General features: G+C 41.4%; 1 protein-coding gene and 1 pseudogene across 3 annotated transcripts in view; both read right to left on the reverse strand.

Moving 5' to 3' along the window:
- Window positions 1-14065, reverse strand: part of LOC144818798 (phospholipid-transporting ATPase ABCA1-like) — a 3252877-nt gene that overhangs the window by 1847073 nt on the left and 1391739 nt on the right. The window lies entirely within an intron of this gene.
- LOC144819143 (hypoxia-inducible factor 1-alpha inhibitor pseudogene) lies at window positions 10220-11263 on the reverse strand (annotated as a pseudogene).

Here is a 14065-nt window from a genome sequence, read left to right on the forward strand (position 1 = left end):
GCAGAAATGTTCTATTTCCTCCCACACATGAACATAGGGAGTTTTCAATCTGGCCACAAATACCAACCTTGGGAGCAGATTTCAATGGCATGGCAAGAATAAGAGCTCTTTTGTCTCAGAGAGAGGTGGCCTTGAGTTCGGCCCGTGAAACTTTCGTGCTTCACATAGCGAACACCCGTACAGAGGTGCAGACCCTTTTCAATTCAGATTTGCCTTTCAATTTCAGCAAGATGGTTCGGACTATCTTTAACGCATCCTCCACAAAGGCCCTGGCGCACTTTTTTAAAGTTGTTACCAGTGGTCTCGTGACTTCATTTGAGAAAATCTTTGGAGTCATCCCTGCTTTCTTTCATTCTATTTTCTCCACTCTGCTTCGTGGATTGCCATTTTTACTTGCATTACCAGCGGACGCTCTTGTGCTTTTTTACATTTTTAAATATGGATGTCCCTCCTATGCAACCTCCCGCCCTGCAGCTGCTGACACTGTTCCGCAATCGCATGCTAGAATATTATGGCACAATGCCGTTGGCGATATTAAGCACGGCATATGGATTATCTTTTCGATTCTCCTACTTCACCTGTGTCCAGCCTGTATTTCACTGCCTGACCTGTGATTTCGATTGGGCCATTGATTTGTGTCTCTGCGGACCGGTTTCTCCTGACGTCGACTTTAATCAGCTGATGACTCCTATCATTACTCACGAGTTGGTTTGTCCTGGCGAAAGGATTATGGCTGTGGCATTGATGCATGGACTAATTGGTCCCTGGAATTTACTGGCGGCAGCACAGTCTTTCTTGGAACAGAGCTTTCTTGAAAACCCTCCGAGCTGTCCTCTGATGGTGATAGAGGATCCGGTGCTGGGAGAGCACGTATGTTCTTTTCCGCTTTTAAATTGGATGGCTGAACTGTTTTCGGATGAAGACGGTGACTTCCTATTGGAGGCTGTTGCAGCTTATTTTGCATACACAGTTATGTCATAGACCTTTTTCATGTTTGATATGCTGAGTACTAGCATTTCATTGACAATTCATTGACTTATTTGTCAAGTTTTTATTATTTACCTTGCCTATTGGCTTAAGACTCGATAAAGTACTTGGCTGTTTTATTTTTCTTTAGCATTACATTTTCCTAGTTTTTAATGCTTTACCTTGCGGACCGTCCACATATAAACTTGCAATCTGCTCTCATGAGATGGCACTTCTATTATCTTATTCAGTTCGTTTCCGGATCATGGGGAGGTGTCATCTAGGTCCTGGATATCTTTACACCGTGTTAAGTTAGCATGGGCTCATTACCGGTTTAAACGCCATTTTTCCTTTTTTGCAACTTCTGCACACGACACTTAGTTGTTGCTTTAGCTTTCAACCTAGTAGTTCATCGTGGTTTACATGAGAATAATATGTTATTGCTCTACTATCTGCTTTGCTTGTTAAACTATATCTGTACAGCGAGTGCTAAAGTTTCAAGAACAACACGATACAGAATTGTTATGAGGTCTGATCTCCACGACTTCATACTCATAACATAAGTGCAACTTCTGCCAATTCTGGGCATGAGGCGGGTTTTATATTGCTTTGCCGAACACACATACACAACACTTGATGCGGTTCACATGAAGAGAGAGCTGGTGTATGCTGATGTGATTCCTTCAAATCTAAGACACTAAAGTATGGGCACGCCCTAAACCAACACAAAGAGACCTTCTTAGCAAATAATATAATATGTGTATTAGGGAGGGTGAGATATAAGCAGCCGCGGGCCGTGGAGGGAGTTACGGTGAGGCAGGGAGGCGGGGAGGGGGAGAAGCAGGGTGGAGCCCTCTCCACCCTGCCCCTCCCCCTCCCCACCTCCCTGCCCCACCGTAACTCCCTCCACGGCCCGCGGCTGCTTATAAGTGTTGCTAACTCTTATTCATTTACAGCATGTTAACATACTATCACCATTCGCTTTTTATGTACTAGTAACTATGCTGGTAATTTTGCTACTGATAATATGTGTACTTGTATTCTCCACCCTGCTTCTCCCCCTCCCCGCCTCCCTGCCTCACCGTAACTCCCTCCACGGCCCGCGGCTGCTTATAAGTGTTGCTAACTCTTATTCATTTACAGCATGTTAACATACTATCACCATTCGCTTTTTATGTACTAGTAACTATGCTGGTAATTTTGCTACTGATAATATGTGTACTTGTATTATCTAAGATACTACGCCTGAGAAGACGGCATTAGTAAATAAACATTTCAAATACACATGTGTTCTTCTTAACTCCATGTTCTGGTTTCTAAGAAATATATAACGACCGACTGTTCATGAGTTCCACGTATCCTGAGGTACTTTAAGTTCATATTCTGGATTGTCTAAACATTGAGAGTTTGTTATATCCAATGTGACACTGTACCTAGCTTGCTAAGGGGTTTTTGATTACTAACGTGAGTTTTGGGACACCCTAATTCGCCGAGGTTCCAATCCTCTGTCCACAGTTCTGTGTGAGAACAGAAACCCTGCGACAGGGGCACCCCCGACCCTTGCTGGAGCTTCATCACACTTGCGATACAACTCCAGCAATGCGCCACCTTTACGGCACAGATACATCACGCATCTGTGCTGTTTTTGCCCCATGATGCGCCGCATTGTAAATGCAGCACACCATAGGTGACGGAACAGCGGCACAGAATGACTAACACATCCCTGGTGATGCGCCAGTCATCATAAATCTATCCCTATGCTTCTTATCTTGTTAGAGATGAACCGCCATATGTATCATCAAAGTTTTTTGCATTTCCTAAATAGCGAACTTTAAGGAATAAATAGCGATTCTTTACCATTCCTAGTTTGCGATTAGCTATTTGCTAATTACAAATTACCCATTCATTTCCTTCATTTCCATAGGGCGGTTGGACTCACTTTTAGCTCGAACGGCTGAATGGATTTCCACGAAACTTGGCAAAATTGTAGGGACTGGTAGCCCGATGTGCCTTTGCTATGTCTCAAGATATATGCTCCAGTGGTTTTTACGAAAATTAACTTTGAAAAATATATATTGGGCTACATTGGCCTATATATATGTTGGAGCCCAAATGTAGCCCAATGTAGCCCAATGAAGCCCAATGTAGCCCAATGTAGCCCAAAGATGGCCGCCAGAGACAAAAAAAACAAATGTAGCCCAAATATCAGCCAGATGTAGCCCAACTATAGCCCAGTGACAGAATGACCAATCAGCTTCGCAAACCTCCGTTACGCGAAGCGGAGCGCTGTTACAGATATATATCTTTTTTTGAACGTTAATTTCTCAAAATCCACTGGAGCACATATATTGAGACCTAGCAAAGGCACATCGGGCTACCAGTCCCTAATATTTTGCCAAGTTTCGTGCAAATCCATTCAGCCGTTCGATTATTATTATTATTATTTTTTTTTGCCCCGCGGGGCCCTTTTAAAACCTCCACATCAAACCTAGGGGGTCAGCGAGGATCTACTATGCCCCCTTATGGTTATTTCCCCCTTTGTTTTGGCCTCCTCTTGTCTCTCGATCCTACCGAGAGACAAGATGGCGGCCGCTACGGACTTTTTGGAATGTTGACAGACGCCAGAGAACCAATCAGCTTCGCTTCACAAAGCTCCGTTGCGCGAAAAGTACGCGTCCTGGGACGCTGCCCGGTCCGCTGTTACAGATATATATCTTTTTTTAAACGTTAATTTCTCAAAATCCACTGAAGCACATATATTGAGACCTACAAAAGGCACATCGGGCTACCAGTCCCTACAATTTTGCCAAGTTTCGTGCAAATCCATTCAGCCGTTCGGGCTAAAAGTGAGGCCAACCGCCCTATGGAAAACTCAATGTTAAAAACACGTTTTGGGACCCCCCTTTTTTCTCGGCCCCCCCTTGACGAACCCCCCCAAATTTTCAAGGGCTGCTCAGAAACAAAATGTGCCATTTTCCTGAAAATTTCAGCCAATTCCGTCCACAAACGCCAAAGTTATTAGACATAGAATTTTCAAAAATCCCATAGAGAAAAAATCCTAACTATATATACCTACTGGCGACCGCCAGTAGGTAATATATATATATATATATATATATATATATATATATATATATATATATATATATATATATATATATTACCTACTGACGGTCGCCAGTAGGTATATATAGTTAGGATTTTTTTGAATAGGGATTTCTGAAAATTCTATGTTGAATAACTTTGGCGTTGATGGACGGAATTGGCTGAAATTTTCAGGAAAATGGCACATTTTGTTTCTGAGCGTCCCCTGAAAGTTTGGGGGGGTTTCGTCAAGCGGGGGCCGAGAAAAAAGGGGGGTCCCAAAACGTGTTTTTAACATTGAGTTTTCCATAGGGCGGTTGGACTCACTTTTAGCTCGAACGGCTGAATGGATTTCCACAAAACTTGGCAAAATTGTAGGGACTGGTAGCCCGATGTGCCTTTGCTATGTCTCAAGATAATTGCTCCAGTGGTTTTTACGAAAATTAACTTTGAAAAATATATATTGGGCTACATTGGGCTATATATATGTTAGAGCCCCAATGTAGCCCAATGTAGCCCAAAGATGGCCACCAGAGACAAAAAAAAACAAATGTAGCCCAAATATCAGCCAGATGTAGCCCAACTATAGCCCACTGACAGAATGGCCCAGAGTGTTTTAAAGAACAACTAGAGCGCTAACAGTCTTACTTATGACAAAAGTATGGCACACCTGAAGTCATCTTGATTGGAATAAAGTGTTAACACTTAAAACATTTCATTTGCAAAGGAACAAAATGAGGGGGTTCATTTTGCCATAGAAATTATGATTAGTGCTGAAGAAAGAAAAATTAGGGCACATTTTGAGTGACTTCTCAAATCCTCTTATATTTCATTAAAAAAATTCTGATATGCAGTCTCCCAAGATGGCCACCAGAGACAAAAGAGCCCAAATGTAGCCCAAATATCAGCCAGATGTAGCCCAACTATAGCCCAATGACAGAATGTCCCAGAGTGTTCTAAAGAACAACTAGAACGCTAACAGTCTTACTTATGACAAAAGTATGGCACACCTGAAGTCATCTTGATTGGAATAAAGTGGTAACACTTAATACATTTAATTTGAAAAGGAACAAAATGAGGGGTTTCATTTTGCCATAGAAATGTTATATATATATATATATATTACCTACTGGTGGTCGCCAGTAGGTATATATAGTTAGGATTTTTTTGAATAGGGATTTCTGAAAATTCTATGTTGAATAACTTTGGCGTTGATGGACGGAATTGGCTGAAATTTTCAGGAAAATGGCACATTTTGTTTCTGAGCGTCCCCTGCAAGTTTGGGGGGGGTTTCGTCAAGTGGGGGCTGAGAAAAAGGGGGGTCCCAAAACGTGTTTTTAACATTGAGTTTTCCATAGGGCGGTTGGACTCACTTTTAGCTCGAACGGCTGAATGGATTTCCACAAAACTTGGCAAAATTGTAGGGACTGGTAGCCCGATGTGCCTTTGCTATGTCTCAAGATATATGCTCCAGTGGTTTTTACGAAAATTAACTTTGAAAAATATATATTGGGCTACATTGGGCTATAAATATGTTAGAGCCCAAATGTAGCCCAATGTAGCCCAATGTAGCCCAATGTAGCCCAAAGATGGCCACCAGAGACAAAAAAAAACAAATGTAGCCCAAATATAATCCAGATGTAGCCCAACTATAGCCCAGTGACAGAATGTTCCAGAGTGTTCTAAAGAACAACTAGAGCGCTAACAGTCTTACTTATGACAAAAGTATGGCACACCTGAAGTCATCTTGATCGGAATAAAGTGTTAACACTTAAAACATTTCATTTGCAAAGGAACAAAATGAGGGCGTTCATTTTGCCATAGAAATTATGATTAGTGCTGAAGAAAGAAAAATTAGGGCACATTTTGAGTGACTTCTCAAATCCTCTTATATTTCATTAAAAAAATTCTGATATGCAGTCTCCCAAGATGGCCACCAGAGACAAAAGAGCCCAAATGTAGCCCAAATATCAGCCAGATGTAGCCCAACTATAGCCCAATGACATAATGTCCCAGAGTGTTCTAAAGAACAACTAGAACGCTAACAGTCTTACTTATGACAAAAGTATGGCACACCTGAAGTCATCTTGATTGGAATAAAGTGGTAACACTTAATACATTTAATTTGAAAAGGAACAAAATAAGGGGTTTCATTTTGCCATAGAAATGTTATATGTATATATATATATATATATATATATATATATATATATATATATATATATATATATATATATATATATATATATATATATTCACTGAAAAAACCATAGGTTATAGACCATATATAGTTAGGAATTAGCATTTAAAAAACCTTATTTTACCCACACAAAACCATTGAAATTCCATATATAGTTAGTTGTACTAACTATATATCGCGCACCCGCAATCCACTGCTGATCATGTCACATATTACATCATTCATGACATGGTCAGTGACATCACTGATGACATCACTGATGACATCTCAAATGACATCACTGATGACATCTCAAATGACATCTCAAATGACATCACTGATGACAACATCCAGTGACTGTATTTTTCTGTAAAGTTAAAATATGTCTTACATATTTAAGAATGAGTGGATGTATAAGTGTCTGGATGAAGGATTTAGTAGGTGCATGACTGACTGTATGAGTGAGTGATTAAATGTGTCTCACTGAGTGCATGGGTTAGTGACTAAACTGTCTTAATTTGTGCATCATTATGTCTGTTGTTCTGTAAACTGCTGCATGTGTTGATCAGTAGCTATATGAGTAAGTATATGGGTTATTGATTGGTTGCCCAAGTATTTGTATGGGAGACTGAGTGTGTGTGTGGGTGGCTGGGAGGTGTATGACTCTGTGCATAGATGTGTGAGCAGTTGATTCACTAGATGTATGGGTTCAAAAGTGCATGTGGAAACAGCTGTATGGGCGGTTAACTGTGTGCATGAGTGTATTGGTGAGTGAATGGATATCTCAGTGCTACATGTCAAAGTAAGTACATATGTAAAACACAGTACATGTGAGAGTTGACATATATAAATAACTGTGCATAAGAGCCAGTGAATGTGTGAGTGGCTGTATGGATCATTGTGAACTTGTATCAGGGATTGTATAAGAGAGTAAATATGTGTTAGTATATGTTTGAATAAGTAAGGTGTGTATAACTGTATAGTTAAGGAAATGGAGGTGTGATTGATTCTTTGCATGACTGACTAGGTGTGTGAGTAACTCCATGGATGAGTGACAGTCTGTGAGTGTCTGTTTACACTGAGTGTATCTAAGGTTATATTAGAGTCTGAAGAGGTTCATCGTATTATCACATGAATGATGTCATCAGTGATGTGATCAGTAATGTCAAATGAGATGTCATCAGTGATGTCATCAGTGATGTCATTTGAGATGTCATCGGTGATGTCATCAGTGATGTCATCAGTGATGTCATATGAGATGTCATCAGTGATGTCATCAGTGATGTCATTTGAGATGTCATCAGTGATGTCATCAGTGATGTCATTTGAGATGTCATCAGTGATGTCATCAGTGATGTCACTGACCATGTCATGAATGATGTAATATGTGACATGATCAGCAGTGGATTGCGGGTGCGCGATATATAGTTAGTGCAACCAACTATATATGCGAATTTCAATGGTTTTGTGTGAGTAAAATAAGGTTTCGTAAATGCTAATTCCTAACTATATATGGTCTATAACCTATGTTTTTTTCAGTGTATATATATATATATATATATATATATACATATATATATATATATATATATATATATATTCACTGAAAAAGCCATAGGTTTCACACCAGTTATAGTTAGCTGGAAATGTTACTCGAATTGAAATTCCCACGTTATAGTTAGTTGGACTCACTATAACTTGCGCGTGCAATGCACTGCTGATGACGTCACATATTACATCACTCATGACATGGTCAGTGACATCACTCATGACATCACTGATGACACCATCCTTGTGATACAGTGACAGACCTCCTTTCACTGTAATGTAACCCTTAAAACACATATACAGAAACTAAAATTTTCAAAAAAATGGAGATACCCATACCAGTTAGTACAACCAATTCAATAATTCCACCATCTATATACACATCCACTCATTCACTAACAGTTCTATATAATCACTCATACGTATACTCACTCATCATATTTAGTGATACACCTATACATCCTGTTACACACCGACAGTCATCCAAAAGATACTCTCACACATACTCACACATGCAAATAAACTATTGAACATCCATTTATTTGCATATACAGCTATACACACACTACCACCTTACTTCTAAGGAACCTTACACATACTTACTCTCTTAAACAATCACTTATAGAAACACATACTTATTTAAACAGGAACTGTTACAATCCCTTACTCTCACATATACTCACTTATATACATCAATATTCACATATAGTACATTAAAACATATGTAGTTACTGATAAAGACACTAGTGAGACAGTCATTCAGTCAGTAACACACAGTCCTGCACATATGCTGTCTTCAAAACACATACAAAGAGAGAGTCAGTCACTCATGCATCTATGTTCTAAGTAATACCCCCACCAAACATATAGACACTCATATTGATATTAAAAAAAATCTAATACCCCATATACATACACATGTAGCTACTCACCAACCCATGCAGCCACTTGTACACAAAGTGAAACACTAATCCTTATATTTAAATATTTAAACATTACTCACCAATATTTATTTTTCAGAAAGACACACATTCACTGGATGGTGTCATCAGTGATGTCATGAGTGATGTCACTGACCATGTCATGAGTGATGTAATATGTGACGTCATCAGCAGTGCATTGCACGCGCAAGTTATAGTGAGTCCAACTAACTATAACGTGGGAATTTCAATTGTTTTATGCGAGTAAAATTTCCAGCTAACTATAACTGGTGTGAAACCTATGGTTTTTTCAGTGAATTTATTAGGTTTTTTAAATGCTAATTCCTAACTATAGCTGGTGTGAAACCTATGGTTTTTTCAGTGAATTTCATAGGTTTTTTAAATGCTAATTCCTAACTATAACTGGTGTGAAACCTATGTTTTTTTCACTGAATTTCAAACGTTTTTTAATAGCAAATCTCTATAGGTATGAAATGTAATATTTTTATAATGAATTTTATATTGTATATTTATGTAATACAATTTTTTTTATCTATATTTTTCCCTTTTGTTTTTTTTTTTTTTTTTTGGTTTTTGCCTTGGGGCGCTCCCGGTGCGCGTACCGGTGAGCGCAACGGTAAGCGCAGTGTTACAGCGCGCCCTGGTGCGCGTACCGGTGAGCGCACGGCGAAAGCGCCCCCGGGCGCGACCCGACACGCTTACGCTACGCGCCCCTGGGCGCGCCCCGGGGCGGTTAGAGTAAGCGCGTCGGGTCATGTGACCTGAAAATAACACTTTTCATTGGTTCAGAACACTTTTGATTTCCAAATGATGAAAGACCGGGTCATGTGACCTGAAAATAACACTTTTCATTGGTTGCAAACAGTTTTTTTTAGAAAGAATGAAATCCCCACCCATTTCCTTCACTTCTTCTTTCACTTTTGTGACTGCAAGACCTCTCTTTTTGCTGTCGGCTCTTTGCTGAATTAATATCTTGCATAACCATGGCTGCCAGAGCATCCAGCAGTGAAGATGAGTCAGAGGAATTTCTGGATGAAGAGGTTCCTCAGCCGAAAAAAAAAGAACATTTCATATGGAAGTTTTTAAATTAAATTAAACATAAAAACATTCAGATTGCCAGAATCTCTGAGCCCTTGTATGGAAGCAGTAAAAGGCCCACAACTCTTTGGAGAGTCAATTAACTTTGCATCTTCAGCGTTGGGTCTAACAGACGAAAAACCAGGCACTCCGTCAAGTCTTTTATTGGTAACTGACTACAGTATTGGTGCACATCTTCAATTGATCCAGTAACTCCTTCACAAGGTTCCTCAAACGAAGAAACAATCCGTGACTCAGGTTGTGGCAGCCACAATAGTTACACAAGTCAGTAATCCGGTTAGCTCAACTCCTCATCATATCGCCCCTTAACCGCATGCGCGCTAGCGGTTTTCCCGCTGCGCGCTGCGATTTTAAAAATCCCGCGTTACGTGACAAGGTCAGCTCGTCATCCGCCTAGCGCAGGTTACGCCCATGACGAGCTGAGCTCATCATGAGCGTAGAAGGGGTTAATCATGGTGTTTAACAATGGGCCAACCTCTTTTGGGTTTCCCAATGCCTCTCCCAACATCTTCTTAATGTTTCTCATGATTACTACATTCTGGTGAGCCTTCAGGGGATATTCTATTCTCTTTGGCGTTGGCGCACCCTTGTACCAAAAATTGACAGTGATCGTTGTCCCACAATACATCAAGGACTCAATGTGGTGCCACCAGTTCATTGGGGTGTAAAGTACATCTCCTGGTCCCACCACAGTCTCATAGGCAACAACATTCCTAAAGTTTGGAAACTTCTCATAATCAGGGTTTTCAAAGTCAACCTGGCTCTGTCTGTCACAGGGATGCTGCACAGGGGACGGATAGAGGCATTCAAACTGATCGGGTGGAAACAGGATACAGCACTTAAAGCCCTTTATCTGGGCGAAGAAGTTCTGCTGCTCATCGTAGTGGGCTGGAGTCACGTTCCCTTCCATGCCAATGAGCAGCAGATTGGAAGTCAGCTGCCCCCAGCTTTGTTTCGCCTGCTGTTTATTAATCCCGTTCCAATTAAAGCCTAGAAAATCCACCACAATGTTCTTCCTGACAGTGTCATTCAGCGTCTGCTGCAAATACAACCTGTCCTCATCTCCCCTCTGTTGGATGTCTCGAAGTTTCTTCGCAAATTCTGCAAATTTCATTTCCTGCCTCTGGGATTTTAGTTTGAAGTCTTTGAAATTAGCCATTTTCTTCTCGTCAAAGTACGGAAACTTGTGCCCATTGGCACTGTAAACAGAGAAGTCCCCACAACCAATGTTCTCCTGGAGGTAATCCAAGTCCCATTTTAATGCTGTATAAACCAGGTTTGTGTCCGTGAGTACCACCGGTTCCTCGCAGTTGATGAGGCTCTTGGCCAGCGGGTCTCCGTGCCGCAGCCTCGAAATGGGACGGGTCTGGAACGGGTAAGGTCGAAACTGGCTCTGGCTCCAGCCGGGAACCTGCGGCTCGAGGGGATGTATGACGTTACAACGCATGCTTTTACCACGCATGCTGTTACAACGCGGTTTTTACAACGCATACCATTACAACGCATAGCACTTTGGGGTGCTGGATAGTGAATAGTTTAATTTACTATTCGAACTCCAGTCCCCGTGGACACTAGGGAAGGTGTTGGATAGTAAATTAAATCTATTCCCTATCCTAGAGCGCCCCTAGCGCAATGCGTTGTAATGGTTTTCGTTGTTAAACCTGCGTTGTAATAGCACTGCGTGGTAAAAGTTGCGTTGTAAAGGATGTTTCCCGGCTCGAGGTGTGAATTATCGGTGCTCCCAGTTCCTTCGCCTCCCAAATCAGCCCCGGCCCCTTCCTCCTTCCCGACCCCTTCCTCCTTCCCGCCCCCGGCCTCTGCCATCACTGGCTCTTCTGACAGCTCCTGCCGGTTCCGGGGACCGGAGAGGCCGTGGCCGCTCCTCGTTCTGGAGCTATATTTAACTTTTAATATTTAAAAGCAGTACCAACATGGCGGCTTGTAGACTGACAAAGGCAGTTGATCTGCCGAAACGCATCTCCGTTTTTAGTGCTGGGTCGAGGGGGGCCTATCATATATATATAATATATATATGTTACAATACCTCTTTTATTACAGTGATAGGTGATTTAGTGTTCAGAACTGTGTGATTGCATAGTTATTGCTTACCCAATTAATGGGATGAGAACACTTTAAGAATTTCAGAAGAGCCTGCAGGCCTGGGGCAGGCACATTACACAGTTCGGCTGTAAGTGCCATGGGCCTCATTTACCTGGCTCCTAGCAGCACTTTTACGTTGCCGAAGAATCACTTTTTGGTGCTCTGGTGGTGCAATGTGCCACAGCATATTTACAAGGCCACACAAAGCCATTTTGTGTGGCTTTTCATGGCCTTGTAAATATGTGTCCCTGTCATGCAGAACACTGCATGAAAGGGGCATTCCATGGGTGTTGGCTGTGGATGTTACCATGCAGTACCCACAGAATCTGAAGTATTCCCAGATTTACAAGGAATTGTAAACCTGGGAATGCATCAGTTTGTAACGTCAGCCCAAGTGTGGCGTTAGGGAGGCACAATGAGGAGAAATATTCTTATTTCTCATTGATTTTTCCTCTTTTTATGTATGCAGAATCCAGCAAACATAGAACGGGGACAACACCTCTTATTCTTCTTGTGCAGGAAGGTGTCCCTTCCTGCACAAAAACAATCACGCCCTACAGCACAGACACCCTGGCACCATGGCGCAAGGGTGCCTGTGTTGGCACATGGCAGCCTAGTTGTGCATCAGCGCAGGGGGGAAAGACAGGACTACGCCCTATCACAGTGCATTCCTGCCCTTTTCTTTTAATCTGGTAAATGAGGCCCCTGTTCTGTACATTATACAGAAAACCTCTGGTTCCATTTTGATCTACTAGGTTGTTCTTGCTGGAGTTGATTACTCATTGAATTTCAGCCACTGGAGTCGTGTTCCAGCCCATGTTTTTTTTTGTTTTTCTCTGTCACTTGGAGAGTCTATCCGGGCTGCCAGGCCACATCTCTACCGAATAGCAACACAAGGAACCCTAGAGAATTTGTTTAGCTTCATCCTTTATGTCAAGCTATGCCTAAATTAAGCTAGATCCAATTCGAGGTTTCCAGATGGTTGGGAAAATAAAGCCACAGCGGAAGAATGTGTTCACTGTACCGGAATTCAGTTAGCACATCATAAACCCCAACGAGGGCTGCTTAAGTATTTGTTGTGCATCTTTACAACAACTATTCAGTCTAATTGAGGGCTCTTGTTAAAATCAACATGAATAAACAAAGGCTTGCATTATGATGTTACACTAATTGGAGAAGCATGCATTGATTTAAATACGCCTTCGGCTCAAATGGGAAAGCCACTGCATTGAAATATATTTCGGATGAGTTATGCGCTTCTTGTTTTTTTCTTGCAATAATTATATTTTTGTTTACCCTAAAATGTCAGTCCTTAAGAGGTTGCAGCAATCCCCAGTGCTTTGTACAGGAGAAAAAAATGAAGGTTTTCTTTTTACGGACAAAAGGTTCACAAGAGTGAAGCAATAAAGAAAATCTTCACTGCGCACTTCAACAGTCGCCTGATCGTTCCGACGGCCTTTATTTTATGGGTGAGAGACGCATTTCATTTTTGGTTAAGTGCGGCAATGGACGGCTCTATGAACTGTAATTGAGACTGTGGAAACCAAGCTGAATCGAGCAGGGCTCGCCTCGGGCAAAATTAGCGTTGGGAGGAAAAATCAGATTATGTATACCTAATGAAAACCCTGGCCTTAGATGACCTTTCTATTAATGTTGAAGAAGCAGAACAGTTTAATAGAAGGCTATGACCATAACGTTGACATTAAGCAGCGCACAAAAGCCTCATCTCGACAAGAGCCTCATTTGAAATATCACACTAAATGACAAAATAGTGTGGATTTCTTTTCCATTTTTAGGTCGAAGCCTAGGGTTGCTAAAGACTTCTTCTGGACGTACTAGAAGCTGACCTAAGAATGCATTTCGCCCACTGTTTAGCATTGGCTATGTGGTTTGTGTCTCACATTTGCTTGATTTTTATTTATTAGCCTTATTTGTTTTAGGCAGTGTAGCATGTCTCTGTCAGTTTGAATGACCCCTTCTGCCTCAGAACCCAAACCATTGAGTTTTGGAGTTCCTCGGGGTTGGCATTGAGCCCACCATTGTCCAATGTATATTTGACCCCTCTGGCCAAGGCTGAAAGAATTGTTTGGCGTACAAATTGCTTATTACGCCGACGATACGCAATTGCTTCTCACTCTAGACCAAAAAA

Source organism: Lissotriton helveticus, chromosome 2_1, assembly GCF_964261635.1.
Source record: "Lissotriton helveticus chromosome 2_1, aLisHel1.1, whole genome shotgun sequence".
Lineage (NCBI taxonomy): Eukaryota > Metazoa > Chordata > Amphibia > Caudata > Salamandridae > Lissotriton > Lissotriton helveticus.